Raw genomic sequence first — 18248 nt, 5'->3', positions numbered from 1 at the left:
TTCTTCAGTACTGACTTGGCAGCTCCATCAGACTCCTATATTAACCCTTTACAACTATCAAAAGTTGAATCTCTTGAGTATCATATATGGAATATCAGGAAATAGCAGGAAGAGTGAGCCAATCAAATGGCACAATTCTAATAAGCACATCTTACATCACTGAAAAGTTTACATCTTAATAACCCAATAATTCTGTTCTGTAAAAATATTTTTTACTTTATTCAGAATAATTTCCTGCCAGAGATCTGGACTATAATTAACATTATAGAGAGTCTTAACTAATAGTTCCAATTTATTTCTCAGAAGAAAATTTTCTTCTAAATGAAAAATCAAAGCTTGCCCTAATTTCTACCTAGGTAGACATGATAAATGCTACTTGATGAACTGAAAAGATCAACATCTGACAAGGGGGTGGAGTGTTAAAATCTAATCATTTTCTGCAATAGCAGAATGAGGGACCAGAGAGACAGTGGAGATCAGCACTCATTCAAACAAAAGGAAGTACACTGGGGGAGGGGTCAAGGGAGTTAGCTTCCGCTATCTAAAAAATTAGTGCTTTTGACACATTATGGTAGTTCTCATTAACTGCAACTGTAGATAGATATCCTTATTCTTTTATAGTAACCAAACAGCTATGAAAAAAAGGTACATTAATACTGTAAATAATTTTTATATACTTTTGCTAAATATAAAAATTCTTCTAGTAAACCATTGGCATTAGAGCAGAGCTAAATACAAAGTAGGCTTAAGAGGGACAAGAGAACCTAAGACTGAGCCTTAAGAAAGCCTGGCATGTCAAGGCTGAGTAGAAGAGGAGTGGCCAGCAAAAAAGAAGGAAGGAAATACCAGAAAGGTAAGAGGATATTCCAGAAGGGATGTCATGAAAATTCAAGGAAAGAAGGTGTTGCAAAACAGAGGGAGTGTGCAATGGTGTGAAATGCTACTGAAAGATTAAGATAAACACAAGTATGGCAAATGCAAGCGTGCAAGGGAGTGGAGCAGCCTGCCAAGTCAGTTCACCATAACTAACACTGGTAATGGGGAAAGAAGGGGAAGGGGGAAGCAGCCACATCATGAAGGGCCTCATAAGCCATGCTAAAGAATATGGGGTTACACTGTCAAAATATAAAAAGCCACCTAGTTTCACATAAAAAAGTAACAAGTTCAGAACTGTGTTTTCTTTTAAGATTTTATTTACTTATTTTTAGAGAGAGGGGATGGGAGGGAGATGGGAGGGAGATGGGAGGGAGATGGGAGGGAGACGAAAAGGGAGAGAAACATTGTGGTGTGAGAGATTGGTTGCCTCTCGCACACCCCCAACCAGGGACCTGGCCCGCAACCCAGGCACGTGCCCTGACTGGGAATCGAACCAGCAACCGTTTGGTTCAGAGTCCGGTGCTCAATCTACTAAGCCACACCAGGTGGGGAAGAATTGTGTTTTTAAAAGATAAACTTTTTATGGGTATTTATCCAAAGAATATAAAAACACTAATTCATAAAGATATATGCACCCCTGTACTTATTGCAGCAAGCATTATTTACAATAGCCAGGAGATGGAAGTAACCTAAGTGTCCATTGATAGATGAACAAATAAAGATGTAGTGTTTGTGTGTATACACACACACACACACACACACACACACAATGGAACACTACTCAGCCATAAAAAGATGAACTATATTTCAAAGTCAGGGTATGTGATATAGCTAGCTTTGTTCTTTTTTCTCAGGATTGCTTTAATTACTCGGGTCTTTTGTGGTTCCATACAAAGCTGATGATTTTTTGTTCTGTTCTTTAAAAAATGCCCTTGGGATTTTAAAGGCAACTGCATTAAGTCTCTGTATGCTTTGGGCAATATGGCCATTATAATAACTATGTTGATTTTTCCAACCCATGAACATAGAATACCTTTCCATTTCTTTGTATCTTGTTCAATTTCTGTTAATAATGTCTTGTTTTCAGTGTATAGGTCCTTCACATTCTCTGTTAAGTTTATTCCTAGGTATTTTATTCTCAGATGCAATTGCAAATAAAATTTTTTCATTTCTTTTTCTGAAATTTTGTCATTAATATATAGGAACACAGTGGATTTTTATATGTTAATTTTGTATCTTGACTCTTAATTGTATTTGTTTATTGTCTCTAATAGTTTTTTGGTGGCATCTTTAGGATTTCCTATATAGAATCATTTGCAACAGTATGGATAAATCTTGATGGTATCATACTAAGTGAAAGAAGTCAGATGGAAAAGGACAACAACCACATGATTTCACTCATATGTGAAAGTTAAAACTAAAAATGTAACAAACAAACAAAATGGAACAAACTCATAGACACAAACAACAGAATGGTGGTTACCAGAGGAAAAGGGGAGTGGAAGGAAGGCAAAACCGGTAAAGGGGGCCAAATACATGGTAACAGAAGGATACTAGACTTCTGGTGGTGAGCACACAATAGAGTGTACAGATATAAAATTATAATGTACATTATATAATGTTATTGACCAATGTTACCTCACAAATAAATAAACATATACACTTTTAAAGCTACTACTACTTTGGTAACAACATAAAAGACAGATTAGAGTGTTAAAAAAGAAGTAGGGCCTTGATAGATGTGGCTCAGTGGGCTGGGCGTCTTCCTGCAAAGCGAAGGGTTAGATTCCTGTTCAGGGCACACGTCTGGGTTGCAGGCCAGGTCCACAGGTTGGGGCATGCGAGAATCAGCTGACGGATGACTCTCTCACACATTGATGTTTCTTTCCCTCTCTTTCTCCCTCCTTTCCCCTCTCTCTAAAACTAAATAAATAAAATCTTTAAAATAAATAAGAAAGAGGTAGGGAACTGTTGTAATCGTTCAAGCTAAAAATGATAAGGGCTTTGGTGACCAATATGACATGGTTGGCAAAGAAGAGGTAAGAAACACGGACACATCCTGGTTTCTGGCTTGGGTGACTAGGTATGAGGCATAGTTCACTGACAAAGGGAAAATAGGTGAAGTTCTTACAGCCAAAAATGTAAAAATGAGGGAATAATACAACACCACAAACACTTCTACGTTATCATCTTATTTTACAAAAAAATGTGACTATTATATCAAGTTAATATTTATTTTTCCCAGGTAGATTTGAATGTGTTGCACTTATTAGATTTATAGTACCACTGGAAAACTTCTAGATTTCTAAGTAACTCCCCAAGAAGTGATCATTGGAGAGGGGCATGAGGAAAAATAAAGGGATTTGATAAGGCTGAAAAGTCTGCAGGAAAAGGCTGGATGAATGACACTCTTCTAAAAGGTCTCAGAAGGTAACATTAACTTTGTAAACTGACCAGTGTTTGGAGAGTGGCCTCAGCATTGTCAGTATCCTAGAAGTGCACTCAGAGTAGCTGACTTAACACAAGCAACACTCAAAAACTGCATATACTTGCTCAGTAGTAAATATACTTACACATAGTAAAGGAACAGGCCTTTCTAGTCATGAAAACTCTTTCATTCCACATCATTCATCCAGGGTCATCAGAGCTTTGCATGATAAGCAGGGAATCAGAGTAAAGGTACTCAGTTTTAAGAGACAATTACTTTGACATTTGTGGGGCTCAAAGATTCACCTCTGTACATTTCTCCAGTGATCTAAGTCTGCCTCTCAGACTCTACTTTTCTGTCCTAAATCCTAAATTCTTAGCCTATATCTGGCTAAACCCCCTAAGACACATTCTTTCTTTGTATACACTAATAAAAATGATCAACTGATAAATTCCTTTTCCCCCCAAAACACCTGAGAAATGGTATACCCTTCCATCATCTGTCTATTAGCAATTGCCAAAATAGAAACTGGAGTGACAGGTATTAGAATTTGAAGAGGGTGAGTCTATATACATTGAAAAAGCTCCTCTCCTCACCTCATCCCTAATTCTGACATTTGTCCCCTCCTTTTGCCCTTAGGGAGTGACTCTGAAAGCCATTCTGTCCCTTTAAGCCTCAGAATTAAAAATGAGTGCAGGACTTCCGGCCAAGATAGAAGCTTAGACTGACACGCACGGTCTCCCTCTACAACTGGAAAGGAATACAACTACCTCAAAACAAAAGATAACTAGAAATTCCAGAAAATAAAACTACATGGAAGCCCAACGTACGAAGTTATAAACCATCGGCGCTCATCGGGCAGGTAGGGAGAGCGAAAGTAGGCGGTGCTGTTTGCGGTAGCACCAGGGACAGCGGCAGGGAGAGCAATCCTGGCTGCAGTCGAGCCCCAGCAGCTCCCGACCCCAATGCTGGGAAAAGCAGCCACTGCATTGCCTCTGATGGTGAGGCCCAGAGGGCAGGAGGACAGATCCGGGTCTCCTAGCGGAGAATAACGGCAGGAATCCATCTTGGACCCCCGCCCCCACAGCGCCTCGAAAAAGGTTGGGGATCACCGCCAGTCTCAGGGTTGTGACGAGTACATGGGCTCTGCCCCCTATAGCCGGCCCAAGAAAGCAAAACTCAGATCTGTCAAAATGAGGCAGACAACTATAGAAATCCCAGTGACACAGCTCACCAGGCAACAGATGAAGAATCTGACAGATGAACAAATAAGAAACCTGTCAGAGGCTCAGTTTAGAGCCATTGTTATAAGGTGGCTTAGACAATTAACAAAAGATTTGGAAAAAGACGAGAAAGGATTGAAAACCACTTATACTGAAAAGAACAAACACACATATGAGACAAATGGTGAGGAAATAAAATACAGAGTTCAAATCAACAAACCGGAACATAGAGAAGGAACAAACAGTCAACCAGTGCGGAGAGAGGAAACAGGAAGCAAGGAAAATGAGGAGAGAATCAGAAACCTCTGTGACAGCTATAAGAGACCAAACATAAAAATTATAGGATTGTCAGAGGGCGAAGAAGAAGAACTAGAAATAGAAAAATTAAGTGAAAATATAATAAAGCAGAACTTCCCAAACTTGGGGAAGGAAATAGACTTACAGGTCCAGAAACTGGACCCAGGGAGAACCACTCCAAGACACATTATAATCAAAATGTCAAAAATTAAAGATAAAGAGAGAATCTTAAAAGGAGCAAGAGAGAAGAATCATGTACAAAGGGGTCCCAATTAGACTATCAACTGATTTCTCAAAGGAGACCCTACAGGCAAGAAATATTCAAAGTAATGAAAATCCAAAACCTACAACCACAAATACTCTATCCAGCAAAATTGTCATTCAGAATAGAAGGGCAGAGAAAGTGCTTCCAGGACAAAATAAAACTAAAAGAGTTCATTAGATCCAAACCACTGTTATATGAGATGTTAAAGGGACTGGTTTAGAAAAAGGAGGATCAAAACTATGAACACTAAAATGAAAACTGCAACACAAGAACCAACAACAAAAGCTAGGGAATGGAAACAAAGGCAAACTAAATAGGCAACGAGAGTGGAAAAAGAACTATAGGCGTGGGGAACACACTGGGGGCAGATCAGCAGGGAGGGGGAAGGGGGAAAGGGAGGGAGATGGTACAGGAATTAAGAAGCATAGTAGGAGGGAACGGAGTAGATAGGAAGAGGCTGAGAAGAACTATATGCACAACCAATGGGCATGGACTAAAAGGGGGGGACAACTGGAGAGAGGGGAGCCACCGGGTGGAGGGGAGCAGAGGTAAGGGAAATTGGGACAACTGTAACAGTATAATCAATAAGACATATTAAAAAATAAAATAAAATAAAATATTGTCTATCATTAAAAAAAAAAAAATGAGTGCAGATTTCTGCTCAATTAGGCCCTAGATTTAAATATTCACTCTCAAAATGTACTCTTAAGTTTCCAGGGAGGGCTAGCTTCCCAGCAGTCACCATGTACTGGCAAAAGAGATCACTACTACCTGAGGAAATATAGTGCAAAAAAAAAAAAAGTTTTGATTCTGTACACATCCTGCCTATGTTATCAGTATCTGGTAATCCTAAATCCAATAATAATATCACTAGAAACATGAAAGGAGTAATATTAAGGATAGAGCTTTAACCAAAAAGCTTTTAAGTTTTAAGCCTTGTTAAAACTATAAGCTTCTGAGGGGAGACACCAAGAAAAACTGGAATTATCTTCTGGAGGGCGGGCCCCTTGTAGTACAGGCTTCCCCTGCTAGGTGAGTATTCTAGGAATTAAGCTGTATCAGTGTACCAGCTGGTTGTGAGAGGCTGCACTGGCTTCACTGAATTTTTTCTGAAGACTCTTTCAACGCATTTGCACATTTCAGAATGGATGATCTACGAGTGTACCTGCTCAAACCGCGCTGAATGTTCAACAATTTTTGACCAAAAACCAAAACTGCAGGGCCCCTGTGTCCCACCCTCCCTATTCACCCAAACTTGCCCCAGGCAACGTTTTTTGTTTCCCCAAATGAAAAAAGCCCTCAAAGGGAAATGGTTTGCCAACATGAAAGAAGTGAAACAAAAAATGGCAGAAACACTAAAAGGCATCAAAATCAAGGAGATCAAAATCTGTTTTTAGCAGTGGAAAAAATGTCTTGATAGGTGTAATGTATCAAATGGAGAGTACTTTGAAGGTGAGTGAAGTTTAAACATGTAAAAATACTTTTCAAAGTGTATGTCTTTTACCTCCTTGGTTAAATTTATTCCTAGGTACCTCATTTTTTTTTGTTGCAATAGTAAATGTAATTGTTTTTTTAGTTTCTTTGATAGTTCATTATTGGTATATAAAAATGCCATTGATTTCTGGGTATTAATTCTGTGTACTGCTACTTTGCCAAATTCATTTATAAGATCTAGTAGCTTTCTGGTGAAGTCTTTAGGGTTTTCTATGAACAATATCATATCACCTAAGAATAATGACAGATTTACTTCTTCCTTTCCTATTTGGATGCCTTTTATTTCTTCTTGTCTGATTGCTGTGGCCAGGACTTCCAGAACTATGCTAAGAGTGGTGAAAGCGAACATCCCTGTCTTGTTCCTGATCTTAAGGGGAACACTTGTAGTTTTCGCCCATTGAGAATAATGTTATCTGTAGGTTTTTCATATATGGCCTTTATTATATTGAGGTATCATCCCTCTATTCCCATTCTGTTAAGAGTTTTTATCATGAATGGGTGCTAGATTTTATCAATGTTTTTTCTGCATCTATTGATATGATCATATGATTTTTGTCTCTCGTTTTGTTTATGTGATGAATCACATTTCTTGATTTAGAAATTGAGGAAGATACAAATATGTGGAAGCATATAGTGTGGTCATGGATTGGAAGAATTAACATCATTAAAATGGCTATTCTACCCAAAGCAATTTATACATTCAACGCAATTCCTATTAAAATACCAATGGCATACACTTCACAGAACTAGAACAAATACTCCAAAAATTTACATGGAACCAAAAAAAGACTCCGAATAGCCTCAGCAATCTTATGAAAAAAGAATCAAGCTGGAGGCATCACAACTCACAGAAAACTATACTATAAGGCTTCTGTAATAAAAACAGCCTGAGACAGGCACAAGAACAGACATGTAGACCAATGGAACAGAACAAAGGGCACAGAAATAAACCCACGGCTGTACAAGCAACTGATATTTGACAAAGGAGGCAAGAGCATACAATGGAGCAAAGAAAGTCTCTTCAATAAATGGTGTTGGGAAAACTGGACTGGTATATGCAAAAAGTAGACCATGAACTTACACCGTACACAAAAATAAACTCAAAATGAATAAAAGACTGAAATGTAAATTATAAAACCATAAAAATCCTAGAAGAAAACACAGGGAGTAAAATCTCAGGTATTCAATGTAAAAACATTTTTGCCAATATATTTCCTAAAGCACTGGAAACAAAACAGAACATAAACAAATGAGACGACATCAAATTTAAAATCTTCCATAAAGCTAAAGAAACCATCAGCAAGACAAACAGGAAACCCACTGTAGGAGAGAGCATTTTTACCAATGATACATCTCATGAGGGTTTATTCTTCAAAATATACAAAGAACTAATATAACTCAATACTAGGAAGACAAATAACTCGATTAAGAAATGGGCAAAGGACCCAAATAGACAATCCTCCAAGAGGACATACAGATGGCCTGTAGATATATGAAAAGATGTCCAACATCACTAATCATCACAGAAGTGCAATTTAAAACCTCAGTGAGATGTCATCTTAACCTGTTAGAATAGCTACCAACAATAAATCAACAAACAACAAACATTGGTGAGGTTGTGGAGGAAAGGGGACCCTAGTGCACTGCTGGTGGGAATGCAGTCTGGTGTAGCCACTGTGGAAAACAATATGGAGTATCCTTTAAAAATTAAAAACAGAACTCCCTTTCAACTCAGTGATTCCACTTCTGGGAATATATCCTGAGGATCCCTAAACACCAATTCAAAATAACTTATGCACCCCTATAGTTTATAGCAGCACTATTTACAATAGCCAAGATTTGGAAACAGCCTAAGTGCACATCAGTAGATGAGTGGATAAAACAGCTGTGGTACATTTACACAATGGAATACTACGCAGCAGTAAAAAAAACTCATATTTTGCAACAGCATGGATGGACCTGGAGAAAATTATGGTAAGTGAATTAAGCCAGTCAGTGAAAGAAAAATACCATATGATCTCACTTATATGTGGAATCTAATGAACACAATAAACCAACTGAACAAAATAGTAACTGAAACTTAGATACACAAAACAGACTGACAGCAGCCAGAAGGGGTTGGGGGAGACAGGATGAAATATGGTGAAGGGATTAACCAAAGAACATTTATGCACAACCCATGCACACGGACAATGATATGGGGATTGGCTTGGGGTGGGGAGAGGGTGGGGCAGGGTGGAGGTTGGGAAAGGGAAGAAAAAGTGGGAACTATAGCAGCATAAACAATAAAAATAAAAATAAAAAGTAAGAATAAATAGACAATTTTTTAGAAATAAATTCCAGGTTTTTGGGGGTCTTTCCTCGTAGTATTTAGCATACTTAAATATTGATTTTTGTCTGAGTATAGAGCAGAAATGGTCATTACTGTTTATGAAAATGAAAGTACAGTGTTCCCTTAAAATAGTTGCATGTTTAATGTTAAAAACAATGAAATTACCCAAATATTTTAAAGGTATAACTACAGTAAAGATAGTAATATTCCTCATGTACACATCAAGAACACAAGTGAGGCCAGAATCTTTTCAAAGAGGGACAGATTTCACCCCCAGTGAGAGCTTGATGCAGAGTTGCTCAGCTATGATGGCCTCAGCAGTATCCTGGAATTCCCTTTCTCCCACTTCAAAACACTTTTTGCTTTTTTACATTTAAGTTCAGATCACAGTTTCTCCCATGGCTCATCTGTAAATCTCAACTTTATGACTTCTCTTGGAGGTATTTGTTTTAATAAGGCTATATCCCAACTTACTCATACATGATGAGCGAAAATCAGGTTTTGGGAGGACACAGAACCAGTGCACAACCAAAAGCAGGATGCAATAGCAGTCTTTGGTTCCTTATTAAATAGAATGAGGGAATGCACCTGAGGGGTTCCCAAAGCGCTGGGAAAAACTTGGCATTAGCCAGGACCCTAGGGCAACACTGTTGTGACAGAGCAGCCACTGTAATTATGACAATGATCTGAACCAGGCGGGCCTATCGCGGAGGAAGACGATTTCCGGCACCACCTGGAAGAGCAGCGTGGAGTTGTGGGGGCGGCACAACCTCTATGCCGAGGCTCCAGATTCTTGGCTGCTTTGCACCGCTGGTGCCGGCACCCGCGAGCCCGCAGCCCAGGGAGGCAGGGCACCCAAAAGCCAAGACTCATAGGGGTGGGGAGTTTGGTTTGGGGGCTTCCCTGCCAGCCTTGTCTATTCCCTCATAAAGGGAAAATGGTCAGGGGTCGGCAAGCTTCCCCCACCCCTATCCGCTTCTCTCCGCTCTCCCCTCCATCTCTGGATCTCCAGGCCAATTCTCTGCGTCCCCCCTACTCTGGGAAGCAAAAACATCTGAGTAGGAAAGACCCTGTCCCCAGCCGCTGCCAGGAAATTCAAAAGCCATCCAACGCCAGGAGCTCTGGCAGCCAAAGTTGGTTCACTGCAGTGAAGGGCTTAGCTGGGGAGTGGGGAAGGGAGGTCGGAAAGTTCCGGCCTGTCCTGTTAAGGTCCCGCTGCAAGAAGGAACATTTCTCATCAGCTGGAAATGTCTACTCTTGCCCCACCCGCCGCCCCCGCCCCCGCCCCACGATGCCATTTTTTAAAATAACAGTTCTATTGAGCTATAATTCACATACCATAAAATTTACTATTTAAAGTGTACAATCCAGAAGTTTTTAAGCATACCCTAAGTTATTGAGCTATCACCAGTAATTTTAGAACATTTTTATCAACCCAAAGATACCCAAATCCATTAGTAGTCACTCCCTATTCCTCCAGGGAACAAATTTTTTCAATTTCTATGAATTTTCCTATTCTGGACATTTCATAAAAGTAGAATCATACAATGTTTTCTCTGGGACTGCCTTTTTTCACATAGCACAATGTTTCAAGGTTCACCTCTGTTGTTAAAATGTATCAGTACTTTACTCCTTTTTATAGCTAAATTGTAGTTCATTGTATGGCTGTTAATTTTGTTTATTCATTCATCAGTTAACGGACATTTCAGAGGTTTCCACTTTTTTGGGCTATTAGGAATAATGCTATGAACATTCAAATGCAAGTTTCTGGTGAACATACATGTTCAATTCCCTTGCATGTAAACCTAGATGTGGAATTGTGGAGTCATGTAGTAGCTCTATGTTCAACATTTTGAGAAACTGCTAAACTGTTTTTCATAGATTTCAAAGTTTTACAATCCCACAAGCAATGCTGAGGGCACCAGTTTCTCCACATCCTCAGCAATATTTCTTCTTCTTCTTTTAAAAAAATTGTATTTATTTTTAGAGAGAAAGGAAGGGAGGGAGAAAGAGAAGGAAAGAAACATCACTGTGTGGCTGCCTCTCGCATGCCCCCAACTAGGGACTTGGCCTGCAACCCAGGCATGTGCCCTGACAGGGAATTGAACTGGCAACCCTTTGGTTCACAAGCAGGTGCTCAATCCCAGCCAGGGCTCAGCAACATTCCTTGATGGCTGTCTTTTTATTTTAGCCATCCTAGTGAGTATAAAGTGGTATCTCATGGTGGTTTTGACTTGTGTTTCTCTAATGGCTAATGACATTGAGCATCTTTGCACGAGCTTATTGGCCATTTCTTCTTTGGAGAAATGGCTATTCAAATCCTTTGCCCATTTTTTTAATGGGTTATTTGTCTTTTTCTTATTGAGTTATAAGAATTCTTTACGTATTCCAAATACAAATACCTTATCAGAGGCAAAACTTGTAAATATTTTCTCCCAATCATGAGTTGTCTTTTCATTTTCTTGATGGATGCCTTCAAACATAAAAGATTTTTTTAATTTTGATGAAGTCCAATTTATTTTTTGTCACTTGAACTTTTGGTGTCATATCCAAGAAACTACTGTCTAATCCAAACATTATGAGGATTTACACCTACAGTTTGTTCTGAGGGTTTCTTTTTTTTTTTTTTCTTTTTTTTCAGATTTAATGTGTTTTATTGATTAAAATATTTGTGCCAATTTCCCTTCCCTCTGCTCCCCTCCACCCGGTGGCCCCCCTCCCTCCAGTTGTCCCCCCCTTTTAGATTATGTCCATTAGTTGTGCATACAGTTCCTCCCAACCTCTCTCCGTCTATTCCATTCCCTCCTACCATGATCCCCAATTCCTATATCATCTCCCTCCCTCTCCCCACTCCCCCTCCCTGTTGACCTCCCCCCAATATGCTTCCCGTACCCACAGTTCCTTTTCCACTCTCATTGCCTGTTTAGTTTGCCTTTGTTTCATCTCCCTAGCTTCTGTTTTTTAAACCAGTCCCTTTAACATCTCATATAACAGTGGTTTGGATCTAATGAACTCTTTCAGTTTTATTTTGTCCTGGAAACACTTTCTCTGTCCTTCTATTCTGAATGACAATTTCGCTGGATAGAGTACTCGTGGTTGTAGGTTTTGGATTTTCATTACTTTGAATATTTCTTGCCAGTCCCTTCTTGCCTGTAGGGTCTCCCTTGAGAAGTCAGCTGATAGTCTAATTGGGACCCCTTTGTACATAATTCTTTTCTTCTCTCTTGCTGCTTTTAAGATTCTCTCTTTATCTTTAATTTTTGACATTTTGATTATAATGTGTCTTGGAGTGGTTCTCCCTGGGTCCAGTCTCTTGGGAACTCTCCTTGCTTCCTGGACCTGCAAGTCTATTCCCTTCCCCAAGTCTGGGAAGTTCTCCTTTATTATATTTTCACTCAATTTTTCAAGTTCTAGTTCATCTTCCTCACTCTCTGGCAAACCAATGATTCTTATGTTGGGCCTTTTATAGCTGTCCCAGAGGTTTCTGATCCTCTCATTGTTGCTTCCCATTTCCTCTCTCTGCATTGGTTGACTGCTTGTTCCTTCTCCATATTCCAGTTTGTTGAAATGAACTCTGGATTTTTTTTCCTCACCATCTGTCTCGTATGTGGTTTTGTTCCTTTCGTTATGAATGTTTTTCGCTTCTTTCTTATCTTTTTCCTGCTCTTTTGTGAATTCTGTAAGCCACCTGATAACAATGGCCCAGAACTGAGCCTCTGACAGGTTTCTTATCTGTTCATCTGTCAGGTTCTCTATCTGTTGCCTGGTGAGCCTGTGCCACCGGGATTTCTATAGTTGTCTGCCTCATTTTGACAGATGCGTTTTGTTTTCTTGGGCCGGCTGTAGGGGGCAGTGCCTGTGTACGCGTCACAATTCAGCGACCGGCGCCTGTCTTCGACCTATTTCGCAGCCCTGTGGTGCTTTCTTTGTGGGCGGGGCTCCAAGATGGATTCACACAGTTATTCAGCTAGGAGACCGGGATCTGTCCTCCCGCCCCCCTGGGCCTCACTGTTCAAGGCGATGCGGCGGCCGCTCTCCCCAGCGCCGGGGTCGCGCACCGCCAGGGGCTTGACCGCAGCCGGGATTCCTCGCCGCCCCGCCGCTCCAGGTGCGACCGCAAACAGCACTGCCCTCTTTAACTCTTACCTGCCCAAATGGCACCGCTGGTTTATAACTTCATGTGTTGGGCTTCCGTGTAGTTTTATTTTCTGGAGTTTTATTTATGGTTACAATATTTGTAACATGGTACAAAGTAGGGGTTAAAATTCATTCTTTTAAATCTGGGTATCTAATTGCTCCAGCACCAATTGGTGACAAGATTATTCTTCCCCCTTTGAATTGTTTTGACACCCTTGTCAAAAACCAATTTATGGTCAAAAAGTGTACAAGATTTTATTTCTAGACTCTCAGTTCTATTTCATTAATCTATGTGTCTAGACTTACACCGTAAATCTACACCTTGATTACTGCAGCTTTGTAGCAAACACTGGAATCAAGAAATACAAATCCTCCAATGTAATGGACTGTAGCCCCCCCAAATTCATATGCTGAAGCCCATAATGTGACTATATTTAAAGATAGGGACTTTAAGGAGGAAACTGCAGTTGAATGAGTTTGCCATGAACTGATTTCATATGTTGAAGCCCTAACTGTCAATCTGATGGTACTTGAAGATGGGGCCTTTGGGAGATAATTAGGTTTAGATGAGGTGATGAGGGCAGGGGGCTTCATGATGGGATTAGTGCCCTCTATTAAAAAAAACACCAGAGTTTTTTTCTCTTTCTTTCTTTCCGCATGTCAGGTGACAGCGAGAAGGCAGCCATCTAAGTCAGAAAGCGTTCTCACCAGAACCTAATCATGCTGGCTTCCTGATCTCAGACCTCTAGACTCCAGAAATTGAGGAAATAAATTTCTGATCTGTAAGCCACCCAGTCTATGGCATTTTATTATGGGAGCCTGAGCTGACTAAGACAGAGGTCTTAAGGGTGAGGCTCTAATGTTGTAGGAATGGTGTTCATATCAGAGGAAGAGACAGCGGGATTGTGCATAAACAGAGGAAAAGCCATGTGAGGACACAGTGAGAAGCCAATGAGTGGTCACATCATAAGCTCAACTTGCTGGCACTGTAATCTTGGACTTCCAGCCACCAGAACTATGAGAAAATAAATTTCTTAAAAATTTATTGCTTAAACCACCCAGTCAAGTCTGTGGTAATGTTACGGCAGCCCTAACATACTAATTCATCCAACTTTATTCTTCTTTTGCAAGATGGTTTTGGTTATTCTGGATACCTTGCATTTCCATATGAATTTTATGATCCACTTGTCAATTTCTACCAAAATGCTAATTGGGATTTTGATAGGGATTGCACTGAATCTGCAAACAATGGGGAAGGGGGAATTGCAATTTAACAATATTGTCTTATGATATTCTTTTCATTTATTTGTCTTTAATTTCCTTCAACAATGTTTATTAGATTTCAGTATGCATATCTTACAGTTCTTTTCTTAGTTATTCCCAAGTATTTTATTCTTTTTGATATTATTGTAAATAAACTGGGCTTTATTTTGTTTTGTATTTTTGGATTGTTGTCAACATATAGAAATATAATTGCTTTTTGTGTTTTGATAATGTATTTTGCAACTTTGCTTAGAAACATATATACGTCATCTGCCAATGGGGATAGTTTTATTTCTTCATTTTTAATCTGGATGTGTTTTACCTTATTTTTCTTGCCTAATTTCTCTGGCTAGAACCTTCAATACAATGTTGAATAGAAGTGGCAATAAAGGACATCCTTATCTTATTCCTGACTTTAGGGAAAAAGCATTAGCTTTTCACCATTAAATATGTTAGCTGTTAGTTTTAGCAAGTCAAAGAAATTCCCTGCTAGTCCTAGTTTGTTTTGTTTTGTTTATCAGGAAGGACTGTTGGACTTCGTCAAATACTTTTTCTTTATTGATTGAGGTGATCATGTCGTTTTTGTCCTCTACTAATACAGTTTATTACACTGACTTATTTTCAAATGCTGAATAAACCTTGTATAAATCCTACTTAATTCTAGCACATAACCTTTTCTAATGTTGCTAGATTTGGTTTGCTAACATTTTGTTGAGGATTTTTGTTTCTATATTCATAGACATAATGAACATAAACATTGTAGTTTTCTTGTGATGTTTTTTCTGGTTTTGATATCAAGGTAATGCTGGCCTATTACAGTGGGTTGAGAAGTGTTCCCTCTTCTTCTATTTTTGCAATACTTTGTGAACAATTACTGCCAATTATATTGTAAACATTTAGCAGAATTCACCAATAATTTCTGGGTCTGGGCTTTTCTTTCTGGGTAGATCTTCTATTATTAATTCAGTCTCTTTCCTGTTACTGGTCTATTCAGATTTTCTATTTCTACTTGAGTCAGTTTCAATAGTTTGTGATTTTCTAAGTTTTTGTCCATTTCACTTAGGTTAAGTAATTTGTTGTCAATTTAGCTAAAGGTTTGTCCATTTTGTAGATTTTTTTTTCAAAGAAAGAACTTTTGGCTCCGTTATTTCTATTTTTCTATTCTCTATTTCATTTTTTTTTAATCACTTTTTATTGTTATTCTATTACAGTTGTCTCAACTTTTTCCCCTGGGCCTTCCTCTCCCCATCCCACTCCCGACTCCCACAGTTAATTCCTACACTGTTGTCCATGTCCGTGGGTCATTCATACATATTCTTTGGTCCCTTCCTTTTCTTTCCACCATTATACCCCACCCACACCTCTGGTCACTTTCAGTCTGATCCATGTTTCCTTGCTTGTGGTTCTATTTTGTCCATTAGTTTATTTTGTTCATTAGATTCCTGTTACAGGTGAGATCATATGGTACCTTGCGTTTCACCGACTAGCTGTATTCACTTAGAATAATATTCTCTAGTTCTATCCATGCTGTCACAAAAGGTAGGAGTTCCTTCTTTCTTTCTGTTGCATAGTATTCCATCGTGTAAATGTACCACAGTTTTTTGATTCCCTAATTTACTGATAGGTACTTAGGCTGTTTCCAGCACTTAGCTATTGTAAATAGCGCTGCTATGAACACTGGAGCACATGAGTTCTTTTCAATGGTTGACTCGAGATTCACAGAATATATTCTCAGCAGCACAATCACTGGGTCAAAAGGCAGTTTCATTTTTAGTTTTTTAAGGAAATTTCATACTGTTTTCCATGGTCTACACCGATCTGCATTCCCACCAATAGTGCACTAGGGTTCCCTTTTCTCTGCATCCTCACCAGCACTTGTTGTTTGCTGATTTGTTGACGATAGCAGTTCTGACTGGTGTGAGGTGATAACTCAATGTGGTTTTAATTTGCATTTCTCTGATGGCTAGTGATGTTGAGCATCTTTTCATATGTCTATTGGCCATCTGTATATTCTCTTTGGAGAAGTGTCTATTCAGATACTTAGCTCATTTTTTAATTGGATTGTGTGTTTTTTTGGTGTTGAGTTTTAAAAGTTTTTCATAAATTTTGGACATTAACTCCCTATCAGATGTATCACTGGCAAATATATTCTCCCATAGAGTCAGTTCCTTTTTCATTTAGATGATGGTTTCTTTAGTTGTGCAGAATATTCTTACCTAGGAGATATATTGGCAAAAATATTGCTACATGGGATATCTGAAATTTTCCTGCCTGTGTTTTCCTCTAGGACTTTTATGGTGTCACAATTTATTCACAGACGACATAATAGCATACATAGGAAACCCTATGGTCTCCACCAAAAAACTACTCTGCCTAATAAGTGAATTTGGTAAAAAAAGCGGGATACAAAGTAAATATTCAGAAATAGATGGTATTTTTGTACACCAAAAATGAAATATCAGAAAGAGATTCCAGGAAAAAATCCTACTTACTATAGCAACAAGAAAAAATAAAGTACCTAGGAATAAAATTAACCAAGGAGATAAAAGGCATGTACTCGGAAAACTACAGAACACTGAAGAAAGACATTAAGGAAGATACAAATAATGGGAGCATATACTATGTTCATGGATGGGAAGAATTAACATCATTGAAGTGTCCATACTACACAAAGCAATCTATAGATTCAATGCAATTCCTGTTAAAATACCAATGGCACACTTCACAAATCTAGAACAAATAATTCAAAAATGTATATGGAACCAAAAAAGACCCCTAATAGCCTCAGCAATTTTAAGAAAGAAGAACGAAGTATGAGGGATCACAATTCCCGATGTCAAACTATACTACAAGGCCACTGTAATCAAAACAGTCTGGTACTGGCATAAGAACAGACAAACAGATTAATGGAACAGAATAGAGAACTGAGAAGTAAACCCAAGTCTCTGCAGTCAATTAATATTTTACCAAGGAGGCAGGAGCATACAATGGAGTAAAGATAGCCTCTTCAATAAATGGTGTTGGGAGAACTGGACTGGTTCATGAAAAAAAAATGAAACTAGACCACCAACTTATACCATACACCAGAATAAACTCAAAATGGATAAAAGACTTAAATATTTCATTCATTTCTGTTCTAATCTTTATTATTTCCTTGCCTCTATTTATTTTGAGTTTAGTTTGCACTCATTTTTTTTTAATGTTCCAAATTATTTTTAAAATATTTTATTTATTTATTTTTAGAGAGGGGAACGGAGGCAGAAAGAGAGGGAAAGAAACATCAATGTGTATTTGCCTCTTGCATGCCCCCAACTGGGGACCTGGCAGGCAACCCAGGCATGTGCCCTGACAGGGAATTGAACTGGCAGCCCTTCTTTCTTAAAAGTGGAATTTTAGGCTATTGATTTGAGATCATTCTTCTTTTTTCATATAAGTGTTTATAGTTATAAATCCCCCTCTAAGCACTGCTTTAGCTGTATCTTGTAATTTTTGGTATATATTTTTGTTTTCATTTAACTCAAAGTATTTTCTAGTTTCCTTTATGATTTTTTTCTTTTATCAATGGTTATTTAGGCGTGTTCTGTTTAACACCTACTTTTGGTGAATTTCCCAGATTTCCTTCTGTTACTGATTTTGAATTTCATTCTTTTGTGGTCAAAGAATGTATTTTGTATTATGTCAATCCTATTGACTATATTAAAGCTTGTTTTATGACCTAGTATATTGTTTGTTCTGGAGAATACTCCAGGTATACTTGAGAAGGATGTGTATTCTGTTTTGAGTGGAGTGTCCCATAGATGTCTTTTAGTTTTAGTTAACTTACAGTTTTGTTCAAGTCTTGTATTACCTTGTTGATCTATCTGATTATTCTATGACTGAGACTGAAAGTGAGGTTTTGAAAACGCCCACTATTATTGTTGAATTATCTATTTC

General features: G+C 38.6%; 1 protein-coding gene across 1 annotated transcript in view; it reads right to left on the bottom strand.

The window, feature by feature from the left end:
- The window catches only part of GRAMD1C (GRAM domain containing 1C), a 107108-nt gene that overhangs the window by 45134 nt on the left and 43726 nt on the right, over nt 1–18248 (bottom strand). The gene's annotated exons all lie outside the window — the stretch shown is intronic.

The sequence above is a fragment of the Furipterus horrens genome, unplaced genomic scaffold (genome assembly GCF_987537825.1).
Source record: "Furipterus horrens unplaced genomic scaffold, mFurHor1.1.pri manual_scaffold_1, whole genome shotgun sequence".
NCBI lineage: Eukaryota > Metazoa > Chordata > Mammalia > Chiroptera > Furipteridae > Furipterus > Furipterus horrens.
This window is presented reverse-complemented; position numbering and strand designations above follow the sequence as displayed.